This window comes from Fistularia commersonii, chromosome 12, assembly GCF_037954325.1.
Source record: "Fistularia commersonii isolate RoL2024-O1a breed Wild chromosome 12, RoL_Fcom_v1.0, whole genome shotgun sequence".
NCBI lineage: Eukaryota > Metazoa > Chordata > Actinopteri > Syngnathiformes > Fistulariidae > Fistularia > Fistularia commersonii.
Window position 1 is genome coordinate 15,167,452 of NC_141295.1, and position 22,878 is coordinate 15,190,329.

At 42.9% G+C, this 22,878-nt stretch overlaps 1 protein-coding gene across 5 annotated transcripts in view; it reads right to left on the reverse strand.

Annotated features, from left to right (window-relative positions):
* inpp4b (inositol polyphosphate-4-phosphatase type II B) overlaps positions 1 to 22,878 on the reverse strand; it is a 164,383-nt gene that overhangs the window by 101,386 nt on the left and 40,119 nt on the right. The window contains exon 1 of one of the 5 annotated variants that reach the window (XM_086157341.1): positions 9,034 to 9,127. The exons of 3 other annotated variants lie outside the window; for them this stretch is intronic. The gene's annotated coding sequence lies outside the window, so the exon portion shown is untranslated. Of the gene's footprint in view, positions 1 to 5,477; positions 5,872 to 9,033; positions 9,128 to 22,878 lie in introns of those variants that run through there. One more of the 5 variants, XM_086157340.1, reaches the window with a different exon arrangement.

Below are 22,878 nucleotides of genomic sequence, written 5' to 3' on the forward strand. Positions count from 1 at the left end.
CCTGTGTGATTATGGGGACAAAAAGGCACAGTGACGTACAATCCTCTCTCCTTTTCTGGATCTTTCACCCTTTCCTGACTTCTGCGATGATGTGTGTTTGCTGCAGGCATGATGTGAAGGGGGCGGCGTGGGGCGGCGGCGTGGGAGGGGGGGGGTGTCAGCTCACGAGAACTGGGTCAGGGAGGAAGAGCCCATCAATAACGAAGAGAGATGAGCCACATTTGGAGAAAATACATACACTCATACGCTCTCATAGGGATACCCAGCTGCTCGTGCACACCGAGCGCGCACGTTAGGACGCGCACGCATTCACACACACAAATAGAAAAGCAGGGGAAAAGTAAGTGGGGTAAGGCGGCGGAAAGGACACGGCCAGCCCCAGACAAAGCTAAGGTGATTAGCAACCACACGCGCAAAGGTGATCCCTCATGTTTGATCACAATGGGGCGTTTGGACAAAAAAAAAAAAATTCTAATTTAAGGATCTGCTGCCTTTTCATGCATTCTGCAAGACCGCGGTATATTATCTATGAGCCCCCTCCATCAACCGCACATAAGTGCTTTTTCTGAGTCCTGGTCCGTACAATGGCGCTGTTGACAGTTCCTTGAACAATGAAATGAAATAAGGAAATGAGATAACGTGAGTCCCTTTGTGTTCCTTCAGATACTTGACAAAGGCTCTAAACTCGCTTCTTCGGGTCTGTTTTCTTTTCCGTCACATTATAAATCAAACGCTGTGAGAGGAGTACAGCCTGTAACATACTGCACGCGGGCGGTCTCAAAACTACACTTTGCCGCGTTGGGGATCGGCAGCGATTCCTTGAACTTGTCGCTAAAAGTCGAGTGTTCCTCTCACCTCGTTCGGGTTTAGTTTGGCCGAACACGAGCTTTTCAAAACAAAGACGGAAAACCGTTCTGAATTACCGTAGGTCTCAATCCACATTAACCGTAGCTGCTGGGAAACTGCTGCCGCAGCTAATTCCCGTCCCATCATGCGACGGCACCTGGCTACACTGTTTCTCTCAATTTACTGAATTAGTGGGGTTGGATCAAGGTCTAATCACACTCACACTGAAACAAAAAGAAAAAAAAAAAAAAGAAAGAACCACTCCAAAATTACTTTGGCACCAGAATAAATGACTTCCTCTGCAGGGCCTCAGTGTGGCTGGTTTGGACCTCAGCCTTGTATTCAGATCCGCCAAAAAAGAACAGAATGCAGGTAACGTGTTATTCAACTGGACAATACAAAGACAGCTTGCACTTTGTTTTGGAACAGTGGTAAACTGGCTAACATTCACCCGCTGAAAAGCATCACCTGCTCAGAAGGTGAGTACGTTTAAATAATCTGTGAAACATCTTTAACACGAAGACGATTTAGTCCTAAACCGTTTTAATTGAAATCCGATGTAGCTCATGTGACGCTGCGGCCGCCAAGCCCGCTAGCGTAGCCTGAAAAATACGGCGTGTATTAAAGGGCAAGTAAGTGTGCAGCAGGGATGTGCACAGGGAGGGACGTGCGCGGATATGGCTGTTCTGCGCGTGAAAAACACTTTGTCCTCTTCGGCCAGCGTGCCCTTGTGGAGGAAAGCATACAATTGCTCTGTGTCGGATAGATAATTACTTCACAACATAAGATTCTCTTTCATTTGAGAGTATTTTCCCTCATTGTATATTGTTAGTTACGGTAGCCTTTCTCCCGAGCATTTCTACTTCTCAAAGTGTTCATACTTTCTCTCTCTCTCTCTCTCGCTCTGTCGTTCTCGCTCTCTCTCATCAGATAAAGAAGGGCATCCTGTCTGCTGACCTTTTCTTTCAATCATTTCCTCCCGGAGCATTTTCCTGCCACCCAATAAAATAGCCACTCAGGGGCAAAACTGCCTTGAACGTGGACAGATATACATGCACATTCACGCACGGAGCACTGAAGAGGAGAAGACTGACATTCAAAGACTTGTGTTATCATCAACCTGTTAGATGTGCTTATTTGCCAAATTGTAGCCGGGTTTATCAGACCTTTATGCATTTCCCTAGAAATAAAACAAACGGCAAAGAATTCCGAGGACTTAGGGAAAGGAGACAAAAAAAAAAAAAAAAAATATGTGTTGATCCCATCTTGGCATGCCCGAGATATTCTGGTACATTTTCACTCAGCATTTACGGGTAAATCTCTTTTCGACCAAATTCCAATAGTCTATAGATCCCATTGGAGTGCATGGAAAGAAAAAAATAAAAAGTCAAAGATCATACAAAATGAATAGATAAATAAATGATGACTCTTGCCCTCCGGCTGGACCTGCCGTAAAATTGATTTTATTTTCTTTCTTTCTTTCTTTCTTTCTTTCTTTCTTTCTTTCTTTCTTTTTGTCTTTCTTTCTTTCTTTCTTTCTTTCACGATCCGCGCCCCTCTGTTGGGTTTTATGAAAATATGCCAGGTAGATTTCAACTAATCCTGCAGAGAGTTGCCACACACGTCCAATAGAAAAAAAAAAAAAAACAGCCACGGGAATACATCCATGGCCAATACTTCTTTGCCCCGTAACTCAGAGCGAAAGGCAAAGAAGGCCATCAGGCAGGAACATTATATCCCTATGTAGCCATTACTCGCAAGCCGGCAGAGCGCGTATGGTAAATGGTATTAGAAATCCATTCCTTACCATCTTTTTATGTGTCCTCACTATGAATGGCTTAAAAGTAATGAAGCTCTGGAGACCTTCTTCATACGCGAGATCAAAGTGGCTGTGCCGCAGAAAATGAGAGAAAAATGGGGGTAAGAGGAGGAGCAAAAAGAAGACAAATGATGCTCTTCCAGGATCAAGGTGGATGGATTATGATGGCCATGCTCTGTTCCCTCTCACATGCTCTGGTTGTTTTTCTTTTTTTCTTTTTTTTTTTCTCTCTAATCTGTATTTTCACCTGCTCTCATACCCTCCCTTGATTGGTTGAATTAGCCGCGGAGGTGGCGGACTGCAACTCGGATGTCACATTTATGTTTTCAAGAGAGTCGCTCATCTACTACTGGGTTCGCACCTCATGACTTTTGCGGTGGAAATCTCCAGAGTCTCACCGGAGTCGTAGCACGCTCGCGTCATCTCGGTCCTGCGAGGTGGAAATCTCGCAGTCTCAGAACCGTCGTGGCTCATTCTATTTCTCTGCTTTGGGCTTATGACAATATCAAATGTGTTAGATTTTATTGCAAGTCTTCCGGTCGTTATGGTGACATAACACAATCAACAAATAATGGATGAGCTCCAATAAAACTGGAAAAAGGAAACGTGTGAGGCAAACAATCACCAGAGCAGTATCGGAGGCAAGGACGGTATTTCTTTGCGGTACGGATGAACGGTAACGGCAAAGGACGACCTGATCATTAAAGATTGACCAGGAGGAGGAGCGAAAGATGGAGCCGCGAACAGAACAGCCCGGCTCGTAAGGTGTTAACTCAATGGACTGAAATAGCTCTGCAAATACCTGGTGAAAAAAAAAATCCTGAAAAATCTAGTTACACTTTTCCGTGAATCTTTTCCAGATCAGTCTTTAGATGTAATATTCACAGTTTTTTTTTTTTTTTAATTTCACTCTCAGCTTAGTCTTAGACGAGGCTGCGACTGAAGGATTTCACAAAGACTGTCTGAGACTAGGCTGATTTTACAAAGACTAGGCTGAGATTTAAAACTCTGAACAAATAACTAAAAAAATAGTCTTTAATTGTGAGCTGGTGTGAGATGATTGCTTTACAGGAGTCTTTTCCAAATCTTTTCAAAGTCTTAAGATTAATGGGTGGCATTAGATGTTGAAAAATGGTAATTAGAAATTTTTCCATTTCAGAAACCTTCAGGTTATTTAAATGTCTTTATTTTCTAAAGAAATATTGATTATCAAAAGACATAGATAACAAGAAAAGAGGCTTTTCCCAATTCTTTGGGTGTTTCCTTCATCTGCAAAAATGGATCTTCCCAAGAGGAAGCGGATACAGTTAATGGTTAAAAAAAAAAAAAAAAAAACTAAAATAAAAGAAAAACAACTAAACACTAACCCTAAAAATGTAGAGTGGCATCTGCAACCTGCCGCTCTGAAGCCAAAGAATGCGGGAGCATCACGCACTGTCGCTTCCCCCGTCTCACTAGCTTAAACATTTCTGAAGGGGGTAAATGTTTGATGAGGTTTATCGTGCATAAAGTTGTCACAGCTCTCTCTTCCATGCTTATTTTGCGAAGCTCTCTGTTTCCAAACCATTTCTTCCACGAATGAAGTCGTGGCAGGTTTCGTGTGCGGCTACTTTGCCGTGAGTGTGATGTGATCACGTCAGGTGATCCCTGCATTGTAAAGTCAACTTCACAAATGGCATCGCTTCTCTCCGGTTGAGGATAATTATTAGTCGGCGATGGCGGCGGGCCAAATGATCGATGCGTCTCCGAGCAGCAAATTTGGCAAATCTCAAATGCCATTCTGAAATATTTGAGAGAAAAAACAGCAAGTTTGGTTTTGAAATAAAAAAACACCCCTGAAACCAAAAAAAAAAAAAAAAAAAGGCCAGTTTGAGCCAAGGCGAGGCAAGACCGGGCAAGCGGCAGCAGACTGTGGCTGCTGTGAGTGACAACAGGAAGGCCTACATCTTGCATTTCTCACTTAAATATGTGTGAGAACCGTAGAATTGAGACTCAAGTTCGACGGAGGAAGATGATTCGCTGCAGCGACACCTGAAGGAAATGGCCCGGATGAAAAACCCTGATGTTCTCGTCGCTTCTAATATGGTTACGGGTGAACGGGTATTCTATTATTTCACGTTTAACTCGTGGCGTCGATGACGCAACGCGCTACGGAAACACACAGATGTCACGCCCGCGCAGTAGCACTGAAACTTTGAGGGCCATTTCTGCCATCAGCTGGTGGAGGTAAACATTTCAGCTTAAGCTGTAGACATATTGATTTTCTCCATGCCCCGGGTGATAAACGAGTGTATGTGCATCCCTCCTCACACACACACACACAGATTAATTCTCTTTCTATCATCCCTTTCCAGTCTCTCACAAGGAAGGAGTGAATACCTGGAGGAGAAGATTCATTCACATGCAACAGCAGCGATTGACATTTTCTACAAATGACATCTATGACAGTTTTGGCTCTGGTTAAGTAATATCTTGTCCAAACGTTTCTGAGTGGGAATGCATTCATACCATAAGAACAAGCTGCGTCCGCATAAATTCATTGCTCTAAATATAGAAGTTTACAAACTGTCCTTATTAAGTCATTAGAGATGTTTTGACACGTCATTTAGAATAACACATGCGTGCAGGCAGGCATACATTATGGATGAAGGGAATTAAAAATAAACTATTGACACAAACAGGGATATCACTCACGCGTGCACACACGTAAACACCAACGCGCGCACGGGCGCGTGGACGTGCACACTTACACCCAAACCTCACACCCACACACCCACACACACACACACACAATGAATTAAAGTTCACTTACAGTTATGATGCACACAGTCCTTGCCGCTGCTACCAAGCAAGTAAGCCAGTAATACAATCAGACAAGAATCGACTATGGGTCAAGACAGAAAAGAGAGAGAGAAAATAAAACAGACAGATAAATAGAGGAAGAGAGAGCGAGAGAGAGAGAAAGAGAGAGACAGAGCGCTCTTAGGTCTTCCGTCTTCCTTCTAATGAGCCTCTGGATGTCCCTCTTGTATATCTTCCTCCAGTCCCCAGTTTAAGTAACTCCATATACGTTATATACGCTCTATTAACGGCGACCGGCACCTTGCTGACACACACACACTGAAAACATGCCAACACATGAAACACACTCACAGACACACACTGCAGCCTTTGCTGAGACTAAGAGGCGGCTACAGCGAGCTACTGCCGTTACCACTGAAGCTGCTGTGGCTGGTTTGACAGTCGAGGAGACCAGAGAGAGAGAGAGAGAGAGAGAGAGAGAGAGAGAAAGGGAAGGAGGGAGAGGAAGAGGAGGGAGCCACAAGCACGGAGGGAGTCGCCAAACACAAGCAGTCAAAGTGAAGAGGTGGAAGAGAGAAGCGGTGGCTGATACAAAACAGAAGAGGAAGAGGCAAAAAAAAAAAAAAAAAAGAAGAAGAAGAAAGGAAGGAAGAAGTGGTACAAACCAAAGATAGCAACACAATAGAGAGATGCAAAGGGATACAGAGGGAGTCAGCAAGTGACGGAGTGATGTGTCACACCTCGGTTGTGACTCAGACGGCCGACAGGAAAGAAGCTCTTGCGGTGGCCTCTTGAATTAACACGTATTCTGAGTGGAGGGTACAAGGTGTTTGTGTGAGAGGGGATGTTTGCGTAGGACATGGATAAACACTACAAAACGCGCTCCGGTACTTGACTATCAAATAAGAGTGTTGATGTTGATAGATTCGCACGATACGCTTTGTCGTACCGTCTCGTTCGCGAGCGCAGGAAGTGGCCCCCTCGAGAGGAATGAAATATGAATCCGTGTCGAGACACTGAAACAATGAAGACCGAACCCAAACAACAAGACCCGTAACGCGACGCTTAAGCTTTAACTACCTAGGCTAGGATCTCGGATTAATGAGGGGTTTCATTTGCCCGTGTTGATACAGGAGAATGGTAAATTCCGGCGTAACAAAGGACGCGCTCCGTCCCGGCCCTTATCGCCCTGAGCAGATACACAAGCGGACACAATGAGGCTTTTTTTTTGCACAGACATTGCGCTACATACGCGACTAAGCTACACCTAAGACATACACTAAAACATACATCAAGCACTGCGGGTTATGGTGATGAAGAGTCCCTAATATTTCTTAATATGGGAGCTGGGGGTGTCGAATTAGAGGCGTGTGGGTAGAAACACTGGATATAACTGTTCTTGTTTCTTCTATTGCCGTGAGGATTGATGACCCGAGTGCCAAGTGGCAGTACACGAGCTAAAACCTGCCAAAAGGCGCCCCGAAACGCTTCTCAATCCACGATCCGACCGCTCGCACCGACTACGCAACGGAATTTGTGTCTGCCGGTGCCAGATCCATTTTTACCATTTTTTACTATTTGACTTGAGAGACTACCGATGTGTTTTTGTGCAAGGTTTTTTTTTTTTTTTTTTGGGCGATACTCCCACTCCAAATTTCCACAAACACAATAGGAATTTGTTTGAAGCCTTACAGAAACAGTGCATCTTAAATAACAATGTGCATGAGAAATCCTTGATCAAAGCTTTTCTCATAATGTGAATGAAGGCGTGCTGGAAAATGGAAAGTTCCTAATGCCCGTCTTTGAAGTGCAAAATGTTTGACATATTTTAAAAGCGCTCAAACACAGAGTTCCTTAAAAGCACCCTGACACTTGAAGGGATTCGTATAACATTCAGTATTTGGGGGGGGGGGGGGGGGGGGGGGGGGGTGGGGGGGGTGGAGCTACTTACAGCACTGATACCAAAGGAAAAAGCCTCCGTGCACCGTGATCCACGGCGTTTCAATCGCTGTGCACGGCTGGTTAAAGATGATCATCTTCTATATTATTCGGCGCCCTGCATACATCGCTGTGGAAGTTGAGGCCGCTGCGTTGATGTTTCGCAGCTGATAGCAACAAGCGTCCCCGACCCGAAGTTCAGACAAGCACAGACAAAAGCAGTCAGTTTTCTTTTTTTTTTTCTCGGGCTCCTCCGGCATGCCGATGCCCTCAGTCTTATTTCGCTCAAAATGTCCTCGCATTCTTCTCGGACTTATCCTCCTCATGGATCTGTACCTCGGCCCCGTTCTCCCGCTTTTGATCTGTCCCGGAGAAGTGAGACCGAGAAACGTCTGCAAAGGAGATGCAGTCAGACTTGAGCTAACAGTTTTCTTTTTTTTTCCTTATGGAGTAGTGTAGTGCCACTGGAGACAAAATCCGAAATGGCCTTAACTGTAAAAGTAAAAGTTCTCCCCATGATGGAGAGCGCCATTATGTATAATAAGCAAGGAGATTTTTAATGGATCAGAAAGCATCCACTCACAATCTCCAGGTATTTTGTGCTTCATGTAATGTTTCTCATGCGCTTAGTGTAAGCCGTCCAAGACATCCATCTCGCTGTAATACTTTACAAAATGCACCAAATTCATTTTTAGTAGTACTTAGTCCGATATGCGTTTGGAAACAAAAACAAATGCACCAACAGATCAGACTGTACGGTTAAAAGTAGAAACATGACACCGAAAGGGTAAGGATGAATGCCCTCCGGGTAGGTTTTTTTTTTTTTCTTCTTCTTAAAAGGGAAGCAAATCTTTAATCTTTTTCAACTTAAACAAGATTATTGAGTGTAAAATCATGTAAGTGGGCTCTTAATTGGCATAGCTTTCCATGTCTCACATTATACACTGATAATTCTTATCTGGCTACTGAGTCCGACAAGAGAAGATTACCGTGAAAATAGAAGAGGGCTTTACCCTAAATTGTGAGGTGGGCCGTTCGGAACGAGAACAAGGAATACGTGACTGTGCGCCGTTGTTAAGATCTAAGAGTAAAAACCGAATCGATATTTGATATCTGGATGCCATTAAAGCGGCAGCTCTCGCTACAAACGTGCAGTCATGTAAGCACTATCAGCATGTCGTAGTTAATTACACAGGCGATTGAGGAATTCAGCTGTATAAATAACGCGGGCTAAAACAATAATAAAACACAATCAGGGTTCCCATCTATAACCATTATGATGATGCTGCAAACAATATAAGGTCTACATATGAACTGGATTCTCATGTTTTTATTTTCTCTTGACTGTAAAGCGCCAACACGCAGGCACAGATTATTGTGGGAAAGTTCAAAGTCCAATCCTTTGAAAGAAACTACTGTGCTTACATGAGTGTGTGTGTGTGTGTGTGTGTGTGTGTGTGGGCGTTACCTGCAATAAGATTAAAAATATTTGATTGTAAAAGCATTCAGTCTTGCATTATGTACAAATACAAAGAAACTAAAAAGCAATGGAAAATTTTCACAAGTCAGAGACACTAAGACACCTCTTAAATAGGCTGACATTTACTGTGTAAAAGGCAAATACTCACTGAAAGCTGGTCTGACAGTCAATTTTTTTCTTTTTTTACCAGAGGAAACTCCTTCTCCTGCAGTTACAGTAAGAGCAGATTAAACACAGAGCAGCAAGCAAGTTAATATCCCTCTTTTTCCACAAGAGAGATTAAGGCTCCTGTGGACCCGGGATTGTCTGTCACAGCAGGAGAACAGAAAGCAAAAATACCAACCGCTCATACCTGCTTACACAAACGCACATTCTTTTACTTGTCAATGCCTGCCCCCTAATGAGCGGCCCTTCCTTCTGCTGTAATAGTTCCTCACATCTCTCTTCCTCCATATTTGTCCTTGCAGGTAATCCGGTTTACTTGATGCGCGTTCGACTATCGGACGGGGGAGTTTTTTTCAAGTCGAAAGCACTCCACAGTGGTCCTAGATGGATAGGGATGTTCTTTGTTAACAGTAAATAGATAGTCGGACTCCCACATGATCCCCCCGGGTAGGGCTGGGGAAAAAAAAAAAAAAAGGATAAAAAGGAAAGAAAAAAAAAAAAATCAGTCCTAAAGCCTCTCCTCACAATCTCTGTTTTGCTCCATAAACTTTAACAGCTAACCCACTGCAGACTAGGTAATAAAAATCAAGGCTCCCTTCACTCACAGTCTGTAAACATGACTTGGCAGCAGGTCCAAAGACTATATAGTCTTGTTCAAATCCCCTCCATTGACTTGACGCTTTATTCAAATTAAGGGGAACGTCACAGTGTTTCGTCGAATGTCGTCGGACTCCATCGGCGGATGCGGCTCGTTTTATATCGAAAACGTACGATTGCGATTCTGAGACCGGCCAGGAAATAAGGGATCGGCGTCGGCCAATAACGCAAGTCTATGCAGTATCAGGTAATATGTTCAGGTAAAAAACAGGGACTAGTATCACAGAGAGGAGATGAGTCCCTCCTTTTACGATCTAACTTAAAATCCTTTGGGCTGAGGCGAGCCGGAGCCGATGCCAACTGTCACCGGACGAGAGGCGGAGCAAACCCTGAACCGGTCGCCGATCAGTCAAAGGAAACTTAGAAAATACACTGAAAATGGCTCGAGTCCAGTAACTTCACATTTGCAGTAATTGGAAAAAGACTTAATATGAAAATCATTTTAAACTTTTGACGTTTGCATTGTCCACCAGTTAAATAAACTGACACTTCAGCATGTCTTCAGACTAATTTATAGGCAAAAACAGAAAAAAAAGAGAATTCTCGGAGACTTTACAAGGAAGTTATCACAACAAAATTCATACACAATTGGTAAAGCTAAGGTTTTGGGGACTCAAGAGCTCAGCAAAGATTGTTTACATTGTAGAAAGGTTATATTACTCCTGGGATTGGTAGCAACAGGTCAAGTCAAGTCAGACTGACGTTTCATGTAGAGCAGGTCTTGGCTGCTTTTTTCAAAATGAAACTCAACATTCCCCCTATATGCAAGCACTTGACGCCAGCGACGAGGAAAAAACTGGCTTTTACCGGCAGAAACCTTGGACTGATCCAAGAGAGAGATGGAAAACTGTCAGTCAGGCTATCTCAACTTGCAATGAACCTAAATTAGATGATTTCTTGACTATTTGGTTGCTTTGGAGTTGGCTTGTGAACTTGTATGGAAATAGATAATAAAGAGTCTCTTTTCAGCCAATCACAGAGGAAGAAGAGTTGCTAGAGAGAACCAGCCTTTCCTCTAATGTATGTATATTTTAACTTGTACAAATGCTGAAATAATAAAAGCCTTTGACTTGAATCTGTGGCTCGATCTGCCCGAAGTAAGCCCGGTGGCTTCTTTCTATATTTAGTCCATACAGTCACCGAAATTAATATATATGCATTTATTATTCAAGACTGGGGTTGTTATACAAAAGGGGAAATAAAACTAACACCGCTATTGAGCGTTTGAAAAACTGCAATCAGATTAACCAAACACGGGAAGTGTTGAGCGGTTACTCGCAACTCCGTTTGAGTGACGGTTACAACTGCGGCACCGAAAAGACGTTTCGCAACGATCGGAGGAAGGACCCATTTCATCGGTTTATGATCCATGAAATGCGCTGCTTATTTGAACAGCGTTCATCATTATCGCTGTTATCTTGGCGACGTCAGGCGTCTGTCAGGGGAAAATCTACGACAAACAGCCCAAGTGAAATTAAGCGGGGAAATAAAGCGCTCAGCTGAGCGGCGGCGTGCCTTAGGTGTCCAAATTCCAGGTCCTATCGCACACCCGCAGATTATGTATAATTTCAGTTTAAAAATTTTTTTTTGCAGTTACGTAACAATACAAAGCTGCCGGCTAACCCTCGGGGCTGCACGGCCGCAGGTACACAGACACATGCACGCGCGCATAAGCACAAGGTAATAGTACTATAATATGCTTGCTCATGCCTGAAGTGGTTTATAGCTCTCTTCTTCAGAAAGTGGGGCTATAGGGGCTGTGAAAGTAAACAGCTCAGATCAAACCAACTCTCAGCTCCCGTTTGAAGAGTGAGAGACAATTACGTAGATCAATGGTGCAGCTCAGAGCTGGTTAACGGCCCAGGCAGGCAGACAGACAGGGATTGATGCCCCGTAAGATCTAGAGACTCGGCTCCTCTGTGACTTCGCTCTTCAGTCAAATCTAAGGTGCGCGGCTGTCTGGCGGAACACATGTCAGCACACACTGAGCGCCGCCCAGGGATATGGGGGGGAAAAAAAAAACACGGGGGGATTTTTTTTTTTTTTTTTTTTTAGTCAGTTTTCTTTTTTTTAATTCCAATAAGAGGAATAAAAGCAATTTGGTGGACATTTACAAAAATGCATTTTGTCATGGGAAATTATTTCATTTTATATTCCCTGTGGATAAATACGATAGATTTTGACAAATGGCAAGAGACAGGGATGATATACAGGATGCGCTCACTTAGAGTGTATTAAGTAAAGTATGCTACGCATGTTACTATGAGTTACCCGTAATATGATTTGTGCAAGCGCGGTGTTGGAGGTAACCGAATTACATAAGAAAAACCTGCCCCTTTCATGTCCAGCCGTAATGCACGCGTGTCTGTTACTTTGCTGCAGGAGGCGGCATGGAAATTTTTGTTAAATGTACTTCCCCCTCCCGGAGAACATAAAGCTTTGTCCAAATAGGAGTTGCAATTTTAGACAGCTCATAGCACTTTACCTTCGGAAACGAAAAAGAGTTCACACGAGCCATATTTCTTTTGCAACACCAGTTGAATGAGTCGCAAAGTAATATGCGACAACAACAAGGAAAATGTCGACTGGTATGAATGTACTGTTTGTGCAAGGGCAGTATTTGTCTTCACTGGCTGTGAGACAGCTGATGAATAGATTTTAAAACACTTTCTGTGAGATATCAGATATGATTCTGCAAAAAAAAAAAAAAAAAAAAGAGATCAAATGAGATCAAAACAAATGTGTTTATACATCCCGACAGAGGCCTATTTTAAATGTTAAATGCTTCCTACTTAAACTATCCTCTCTGAGAGTGAGGGTAGGAGGAGAAAAGCAATGTGTCACTGTCATCTTTGGAAAATCTCAGACAGAAAGCCTCGGTTACAGTCGTGTTAGCACGTTCAGCTCCACCGACGGAAACAGCGAATGCAATAACTCAATCATAGAAACGCACTGAACTGCGGGAACCTCAACTAACCACCGGGGTTTTTAATGGCATCCCATTTTGGAATGAAACAAGCTTCTGACATTGCTTACATTGGGGATTATCCCTTTTTTTTCCACAAGAGGATTTTAAAATGCAAAGCAAATGCATAATGTGGTATCCCTATGTCACTCACACACATTCAACACTCTATATAAAAAACCTGAATTAATCAATTAATTAAGAATAGCTATTATATAATTACAATAGTGCATTATGATAATAATTATAAAAAAATGAATAAATTGTATTTCACCTTTACAATGATTTGTACTTTGCATTCATCAGAAAGAATATACATATTTGGAATCAGCTGTAAAGAAATTATTCATTTATTTAACATTACTACATAAAATGACCTATTTGTTCTGCAGTTGTATCCGATGGTTAAACTGTGATTATTATTGACAAGTGGACAATGCAAACATGCATTTACTTTTACCGCAATGAACCACTAATTTAGAAATATGGGATGTTAAAGAGATACCACACGGCAATTATTAATTATAAAAAGTATGCATATGCAGTATTGCTTCAAAGGGTTGATTTTCTTTTTGATGAAGGTTTCAAGGGCAAATGGTCTCATCTTATTCAGCGCTTTCATCACCATGGGGTTTCAAAACGCTTTACACTGGATTTCCCATTCACCAATTCACACAGACTAATGGCGGCAGAGCCGCCATGCAAGACGCTAAGCAGACTATTGGGAGAAACCGGGGGGGTTCGGTATTTTCCCCCAAGGACACTTTGGCATGCAGACGGGCGGAGCAGGGGGATCAAAACCGACAACCTTCCTATTGGAGTGACGCCCACTCGATGAAGCGAACCACAGCCGCACCCATTCATTCCTTCATTCATCGCACATGCTGCTTATCCTGCACACAGGGTCGTAGGGGGTGCTGGAGCCGATCCCAGCTGTCGCCGGACCAGTCGCCAGATGATCACAGGGCCACATATAGAGACCGTTCACTCCCTTATTCACACAATGAACCTCCTGCGTGTTTTGGGAATGTTCGGGGGAAACCCATGCAGACACGGGGAGAATATGCAAACTCCACACAGACGGCCCTCTGTTAGAATCAAACCAGGGACCTTGTCGTCGCTCAGACGAGGAAGGGCTCGCCCCGGCACCGGCGCGCTCCCCGTATTTTCAAGTTTCTACTTTATATGTCAGTTTTTTATTGCTTGCCTTTGATTTTTCTGTTTGGAAAGAAAACAGAGAGCTGTGTAAATGCGAAGGTCAAACCAGCCTTTAAGTCTCATTTGTAAATGCATTAAATGCCAAACCGATTAACCTACTTATAAATGTTTTTGTAGCAAACAGAATTACTCATAAGTTGCAGTGTGACTTGATGTTCGCAAAGAATCATCAAATAGTCAGTTTCCAAGTACATATGGATTTCAGTAAACTCCGTTAGATTGATAATTAACCCAGGCTTGACGCCTCCAAAAAAAAACGTGTTACAACTTGATTTTGCACTTTTTTTATCGATGTTGAATTCATTTTTTTACTTTTTTTTAAATAAAGGCTAGTGTTTTATGAGTGTGGCTTTGAAATTTATGGCGATAAAATGTAACCACATCTTTTGTAATATGTTTAAACTCTGTTTGGTGAAACTATTTGGAACGGTTATTAAAAAGCGATTCCTCCGCCTAATTATCCTCCAGTACAGGGCCAGCAGAGCTTGACTGTCTAGTGAGCTCATCAGTGGCCCAGTTAGCCATGGAAAATAGCTATTGTAGCACACACACACACACATACACGCACGCACATGCATGCATGCACACATACAAACACTTAAAACACACACACAAACATACAGGGAACAAGCATCAGCACTTTCCACCAGTGTCTCTATCAAAGGAAACCATTACACTGCAGAAACCCACAGGAAGCCAGGCAAAGAGGGATTTTTCTCAAGTACTCCCCCCCTACCCTCTCAAAAAAAAAAAAAAAAAAACACTTTACACTAAGCTACTTTTCCGGGAGAAAAAAGCTTACAGTCAGCCAGGCGTCTAATTCACCTGTGACCCAGTAATTCATTTGGCTGATAATCTGCTATTGCTGGTGACACTAACAATTGTTGATATGATGGGTAGAGAGGTGAGGGAGGGTTAGCAGAGGTATGGGTCGGATTGATTGGTGGAGAATATATTTGATTAAATTCCCACATGAATAATGCATTATGAAATTGTTAAAGACAAATCCCATCGAGGAGGGCGCTGCAGTTGGAATTTTAACTTTCCAATCCTTGTCAGATTCATGCAAATAGAACATGCTTTAGATCGCAGACAATGTGCGGACGATACAAAATGTAACCGTTTGCATTAAGTGACTTTGAGAAAATGTAAAACACAAACACACATAACATTTATTTATGTGTGTCATATAGTTGTATTTTACCCATGAGCGATGTACAGATCATATCGCAATACTGGATTAGTTTCACAATAAATGCTCACATTTTTGTCCATCCCAATTTTCGTAAGTGCATACACTTCAAAGGTTTTGATACGCGTTTTAGTGCTCACATCTGTGTGCATGTGTGCACTTTGTGTCCTCCTTACAGATGAACTAAAAGTATACTCAGGCATTAAAAGTGATTTGTTTTTCTTCTTAGAGTAACATGGCATAGGAACAACAAATACTCTGATAAACGGCTACATACATCTTCGTAATAAAACCCACTTAATTCTGAATAACGGTCCTTGGCACAATTCCATCTCTACATTTTCTGGCTTGCAACATCTGGTCTCCTTTCCTCCTCTTTTCCATGTAAACGGAGGCGGCGGGAAAGGGACCTGCAGTAACAGGTATTCCGTAAAATACGACATCCGTGCATCATACGTGGTAACACTTGCATCATCTGGTTACCGTCTTGTTAGAACAATCGAATTAATTGTTGAAAATGCATAAACATTGATAGATATTTTTTTTGTCATTATTCTTTCCATTTATTCACACATTAATTTTTCCATTTATTTATTTTCATTGAACATTTTATTAAGTGGAATGATGAACAGAAGGACGGGACAGCGCAAATTCAGATGAGCAGATGTACTTTCAACACGTGTGTTTCTATCTTTTAAATCAAATAGTCATACTGAATTAGTCAAGGACCCTTTCATGAATAATATCACGTATTTTGACTGTGTGTCACGATCACTGCGGATAAATATCCACTCTTATCATTGACAGAACTCCATCATGTAGAGTGTCATCAAAGTTTTCCGAGAGTGACGGATGACACCGAAAGTTTGATCCTCTCCACGATTAAACAACTCACAATAACAGAGGGACACGAGCTCTGCTCCCGGAGATATTATGGGGTGGATTAAAGATGCCGGTCAGGTCCGTCGGTTCTGAAGCCCCCGTGGGTTTTCCGCTGTTGTGTACAAACACTTGGATCTCCGCTTTCTACGTGTCTGCAGCTGCTTTGAGGACACTATTTCTACTCCTCGATGTATGATCTTGATGATTCACCGTCACCTCATATGTTATTCCCTCCTATTTTGAATCTCACAGATATTGTGTTTTTATTTATTGGCAGTTATCGGTTGAATTTCAGTGAGGCTATAAAACAAGCGGATCTCATTGTCTGTGGTTTGGCATCTCTACTCCATCAGGACCTGTTTGTGCTTCAAGACATTAAAATTCAGCTGAGCTGGGCACACTTTAATTTTATTTATTTATCTATTTATGTTTTGATTCTGTAACATAGCGGCGTATACCATCCGTATTAAACCACTTTACGGCCCGAGTGCTAAAAAAAAACCAACAAAACAGGTGTTGCACGCATGTGCATCCCAACATATGGCTCTTCCAGACAACCATCTCGCCGCGGCAGACGCATTTAAGGGATCGAGATGTTTTCCTGATGGCAGGTCGAGATGGAGTTCCGGGTCAAAGGCAGCACGGGGGGAGAAGAATGACAAGGAGGATGGAATTGAGGATACGGGAAGAGCCTCTGGAGTGATTTTACCGAGCATGTCGACATAGTCGGGAATGCACGGCGAGAAAATGAGGTAATATTTTGAGGCGCTGTCGGCTAAGGACACTGCTATCATTATCGCAAGAACAAATTTCGGTGCAACTGTGAAAGCCCGATATGATTTCTACGACGTTACTCTGCTGACACGGTGTATGTTGCACGGCTCGAACAACAATAGACGGAGTGCTCAATTTTCGATAAGCGCGCATAAGAGCGCTTTCTGTTCGTCCGAGATCAACAATTTACCCTCGATCGTCATCTGTCCGACCGGGACACTTTTATGAGAGTGTTAAAGTTAACGGGATTTTTGTTTTAATAAGACAAGGCAGGGAGAGCAAAGCTTTCAATATGGTGAAGCTGATCCCGAAGAACCACTTTAATTCATTACCACATCAAATATATCTGTCTAATGAAAGGCAAATCCTATTCCAGTATGGGAGGTCTGCCATGGAGTTTATACTCTGATATATGATCAGCGTATTGCCAAAGGTCTGTTTTCTTTTCTATTGTTTCCCGAGCTTGTCTAAAGATGTTAAATAAATGTCAGTAAACCAGTACAATTTCCATGCATCTCGAATCTCTACCTGTCAGTTTGTAATAACTACTTAAAAAAAAAAAAAAGATAGATTAAATAAAGGCGCGAGGTGACGGAGGGGTGGTTCGCGCTTCTGCCTCGCGAGGAGAAAGTTCGATTAAGACAAGGTGGAATTTTCATGTTCTCCCTGGGTCTGCGTGGGTTTTTTTCCGAGTTCTCCGGTTCCCAGCCGCAGTCCAAAAACATGCGGTAGGTTCGTTGGAGACCTTAAATCGCCCCGGTAAGGATGACTAAGAACAGCTGTGTGTCTCCATATGTGGCCCCGTGATTGATCCAGGGTGAACCTCAGCCAATGAAAGCTGGGATAGACACCAGCAGCGCCACTTGTAGATAATGAATGACTGATTAGAGAAAGGAAAATATTTAAGGACTTTGTACCTGCAGAACCAGAAGCTCCATCAATTTTCATATTAACGGAACACAAACTTTTCCCCTTTCGGTTGCCTCTAATTAAAAACTATTCTTTATAATAACAGCCACGTACACTTTTGCAAACTGTTGCTGGTCATAAAACGCGAAGCACCGAGGCCATTTTTCAACACTAATGGCGTCCGTGTTAAAAATAAAACCAGAGTTTCAGTAATCGGGTTAATAATTAACAAGAACAATTGAAACTATTATGGTGAAATTAAAGACTTAAGCGGAAGGATTTGGGGGGGGGGGGCTCTATGATGCCTGATGGGTATGTGGAAGATAAAAAGAAAGGCACGTCTCGCATATGAAGAAGCGGTTGGAAGTTCGAAAATGTGTAATTGCATAATCCATCAAACGGTCTCTTTGTTACCTGCCTCGGTGAAGTATGGAATTAAATTAACATAAATCAGCACTTTTTTAATGCACATATAATGTGAAAGCAGCACATTCAAATCCCTGTTACTGCAAGTGTTTCCTTCGACACGTCGCCGTCACGACTTTTCAACCGAGCTATCTTGACGTGCAGAACGTCCGTCGGCCGTCATGGGGCTACAACTGTTACTAATTGTTTCAATCCCTTTTTATCTACGTATTAATTTTAAATATTTCGACAACCTACATTTATTCATTCAGTGAAATACCGCTTATCCTGCGCTAAAGGTTGCCGGAGCCCATCCCAGAAGTTATTGGGTGAGAGACGGCGTCGATGACGGGACATACGAATAGTCACTCTTTCATTCACGGGTTTCTTGCCGACCTGCTGCATGTTTTTGGGCTGCGAGAAGAAACCGGAGAAATATAAACCTGTATTTTCAGGCTCGGTGGTGGCCTTTGGCAAGTTTGGGCTTTACTGGGCACCTTTCAGGTGTGAAAGGGTGTTAAAGTGTCAACAGTAAACAACGCTGAATCGGTAAGACAACAATGAATTAAAAAAATGCTTTAAGACAGAATACATGTATGTTTTTTTTCAAGTAAGAGACACTCGTGTGATCCTGGACAAGCATCTAATTTATCGTCTGTGAAGGGGGAAAAAAAAAAAAAAAGGTTTTTAATCTCAATGGGCCTTGTTAAATAATTATCTTTGCGACCTTTTGATGCATTGAATTACCAAAACATTAATCGGACAAGAATGTATGAGTCCATTAGCGCGGCACGCATTGACTACAATACAATCTGTAACAAATCGAGGAAAATCATTTTATAGCTTTGATGCCAAAGTAATAGTACCATTAAACTATCTTTAATTTTCTGCTTGGCAAGATGAGTGAGCAAGGTAGTGAGAACATGACAGAGGTCACTGGTGTGATTAATTTAGTATTGCAGACTTGAACAACTTGTACTTTTCAGCACTTGTGACATTGACTGACATTGCCACAATAACGGCGAGGGAAGTAAAGTGGCAACTTGGACAAGGCAGAGTCCTTATCTGAGAGCTGTTCCTTGTAGGTTATCGCTTCTGGGCTGTCACTTCCAGGACCTTTCCTGGATATCTCTGAGATTGGTTCTGGTAAAAGTGTGTGTGTGTGTCATTCTGTTTGTGCCTATCAGGTATTTCTCATGTTGAGAGGACATACGTTTGTTTATTTCGTTATTCTCGGAGGACTCAGCTCCCCTTTAGGGTGTAAAACCGAGTCCTAACGATGCAAATCATGAAATCGTAAACTGACGGCAAATGTAGAGGTTACGTTTGCGGGGTTACGTTACTGTTTCGTGTTTTGGCTGGATATTTCGAGGAAATAAATGTGAGCTGCGCGGGTCAGCGCACGCAGACTTATGGGAGTGTGTGGGTGTACGTGCCGGTTTGAAAGTGGCAACACAATATTCTCAGACGTTCTGGCTAAGGTAAGGTTTCAGCAGGAGACCATGAATTAGTTATGGTGTGCGTCAGGTTAAGCTCCTCATAATAAATGGAAGTCGGTTTCCTATAAAAAATAAACCGGTGCTTAAAGTACTCCTTTAAAGAGAATCAGATAGAAAAATCCTCCACAGGTCTACTTGGACCGTCAGCCGAGGACCACCAGGCATATAGATGTTGCTCCTCTAAGTGCATAAAATCTCTTTCTGGTGGGGTGATGGCTAAGATCTCTTCCTGTCATCAACCTGCTATCGCCCCGGGTTGTGGTCCGGCCACAGATCTTACACTTAATCCTCAGCCGCAACCAGAGGCTACCTTTTTCTGCCTCCTCATCCAAAGAGCAGATGAGCTGTTGATGAAGGAGGAAGCGATGGAGCTCTTGCATCCCACTCCCACGGGGAACATAACAGCCCTGAGCCCGCCTCGCCGCACCCTCCGGCCAGATCCGAGTGCTTTGCTTGCTTTCCCTCATGGCGAGCCTCTAGCCCTTCCTGCCATGGAACTGTGAGCTAAACTAGCGTGATGTCATGAAATTGGGCTGGAGAGACATTACGGCGGTCTCGATGGTAATCCGGCTACTCGTATTCCTGCTCGGCTTGCGGAGTCACCCCACGACCTCCCCGGACCTCGCATCCTGGATGACGGTTGCGGCGAAAGAGAGCTTCTTCATCAGCGGGCGGACGCTACCATCTACGCACCCGCGGGGCGATGCAGTCTTGCATCCCGACAAGGGATGCTGGAGGCCAACATTTGCGGTCTTGCAACCGGGACAAGTCTCGACTGTGTTGCTGTTGGCATTCCCTCTGTCTCAGTGGCTTCATGGCACACCCACGTATGTATGCACCACTCGGGGATAGATAGATTTCCGGGCAACAGTGTGTCTTTCCCGTCGTTCTCTCCGCCGTATTCTACGTGCCTCAACCGCCCCCCCGTCCCCCCTCCCGGCTGTTAACTTATGCACTTACAGAAAATTTCCCACTACACTGACACTCATCCAACTAAGAGCAACTGGCTATGCCAGAAATATGTCAAGTCACCGCTTTTTCCACATCATGATTATTGACAAGACAGGATTAACTGGGGCAGGGATTCGCCATACTTCAGCAGTTCATAATTGGAGAAAGAATTCACTATGGAACGGTGGCTGCTGAAATTGATTCTTGAGATGTGGATACTATCTGCCAGTCAAATACTTTCCAAACCGGGTAGGCTGAAGAGAGAATCTGGAGGGCTTAGGATTATGAATTATATCGCATCATTAGCACTGTTGCTTATTTTCTGAGCATTTAAATGCATTTGGAAGACCGAAAGAATTACAAACAATAGTGAGGGGCGCGGTTAGTTATGTCACAAGATTTACAACAGAACGAGCTGGTGGTTTCAATTCAGTTCATTTATTCTTGCATTCGTCCATTCATTATCTCTACCTATCTGTTCGGGGAGTTTTCCAGCTGTCATTGGGAAAGAAGGTCACCAGCCAACCATTCGGTATTCACTCACAAGCCCTTTTGAGACATACCGCTATTGGGTGGGAGTGCACACCACTACAACACTATGATTTATTCATGCATTCATTCATTAATGTTTGTTTGTTTTGTGACTGTTGCCTATTTGTGACCTACTATATCAGGGGTGGGCAAACTTTTTGGCTCAGAGGCCGCATTGACTCTTAGAATTTGACAGACGGGCCGGGTCAGTTCAAGATATGATACATCTAAATAAAAAATGCATTTGCAAACTGTAGATATCAGACTCGTCTGATATTTGCTTTGAAAATAAAACCAGCTTGGTTTTGAAGGCTGTGACGTTGGCTTGCATTTCATGCACAAACTGTTTTTTCCCTTGTAGCTTCACGCGCACCTCTTTCATGTGTGTCAGTTTGTCTACAGTAGAGGCTAAATCACAAAAACCATCTGTGTCATTCTCAAGTGTTCTTAAGTAGCCACAAAACTGAAATAATCTCCTGTTTATCTCCCGCTCCAACATTCATTGATAAAAACATGGATTCTGTACCGATCTTTGGCGGGCCGGATTAAAAAGACCAACGGGCCGGATGTGGCCCGTGGGCCGTAGTTTGCTCACCCCTGTTCTATATCCATGAAGTAGAAGGAATCAAGATGTGCTTGTTTTACATATATTCAAGCAGCCAGTTAATGTACAGCATAGTTTGTGTGGCATGTGTAATAAAAAATATCTTGTTAGCCAAAATACGTCAGACATACAATTCCGGTTCTGTAACAAGCTGTCGCAATATATATATGGAGAGCTGTTGTTTTTCTTCCATATTTATGATTTCTTCAGAAAACCCTCAACAATGGATTAAAAAATGCAATCATCCAGTCACACAGGAAGTCAAAGCACTACTTTTGCTATGTCTCTGTAAATTGAATTTACAAGTCTATTACATGGCTTATACTGAGCACATTTGGATTCAGGGTGTTTGCAAACGTGTGTGTACGATGAATTACAATGAAAATGAACAGGAGAACTTATTGTAAGGTTTGGGTTTTTCTTTCCTTACCTTTAGCTTTTTTTTTTTTTTTTATTTTCATCGACCCGGTTATCGTTTGTTTATCGACACAAGCAGAAAACAGTAATTAGACAAATAGCTCTTCCAGGAGGCAGAAGCCTCATCCTTTTACAGCGTACAAACAGCAATGGGTTTGAACTGACAACACACTGCAGGCCTGCCATTGGCAAGGTGTTAGAGCCTCTTCAGAGAACTAAAAGAGCACCAATGTGTTGTGCCCAGCACACACTGATATAATGATATTTGCCACTTTTATGCGCTTCTAAACCGAGGCTCGATATTCATCTTGCTTTATCATCTCGGGAAAGCCTCACCTTGGAAGGACAATGACTAATGCTCGTCCTGATCATGATGAAATTCAACACACATTGTAGAGACGAATCATTCACATTATATTCGACAGGGGCGGAGACTGTATTTAAATTAAACATTTTACCGCGCTACCGTGTCCATATACCGCCGTTTAATCGGCGAGACAAGATGCGGCGAATGAGTTACAGAATGAAATATCTTCGCGCGAGGAACTGAAATCGCTATAAATAACATTAATACGGTGAATTATGCATCCTTTTACAGCAACACTTAATATTTTTTGATATAGCGTGCTCAAAGAGAGAAAATTCTGTTACCCTGCCAGTCCTTCAGAGCAGAGTTGCAGGTGTGTGACATCAGTGCCAAGACTTGCCTGTCATCTGCTGACAACTCCGGCTTGAAGGGAGAATCGCTTACATCTGACAGACACCTAACCTGGTCATAATCCTCCTCGCACCTTCTCTTCCTCCCTTGTTGTTGCTTTCCAGCC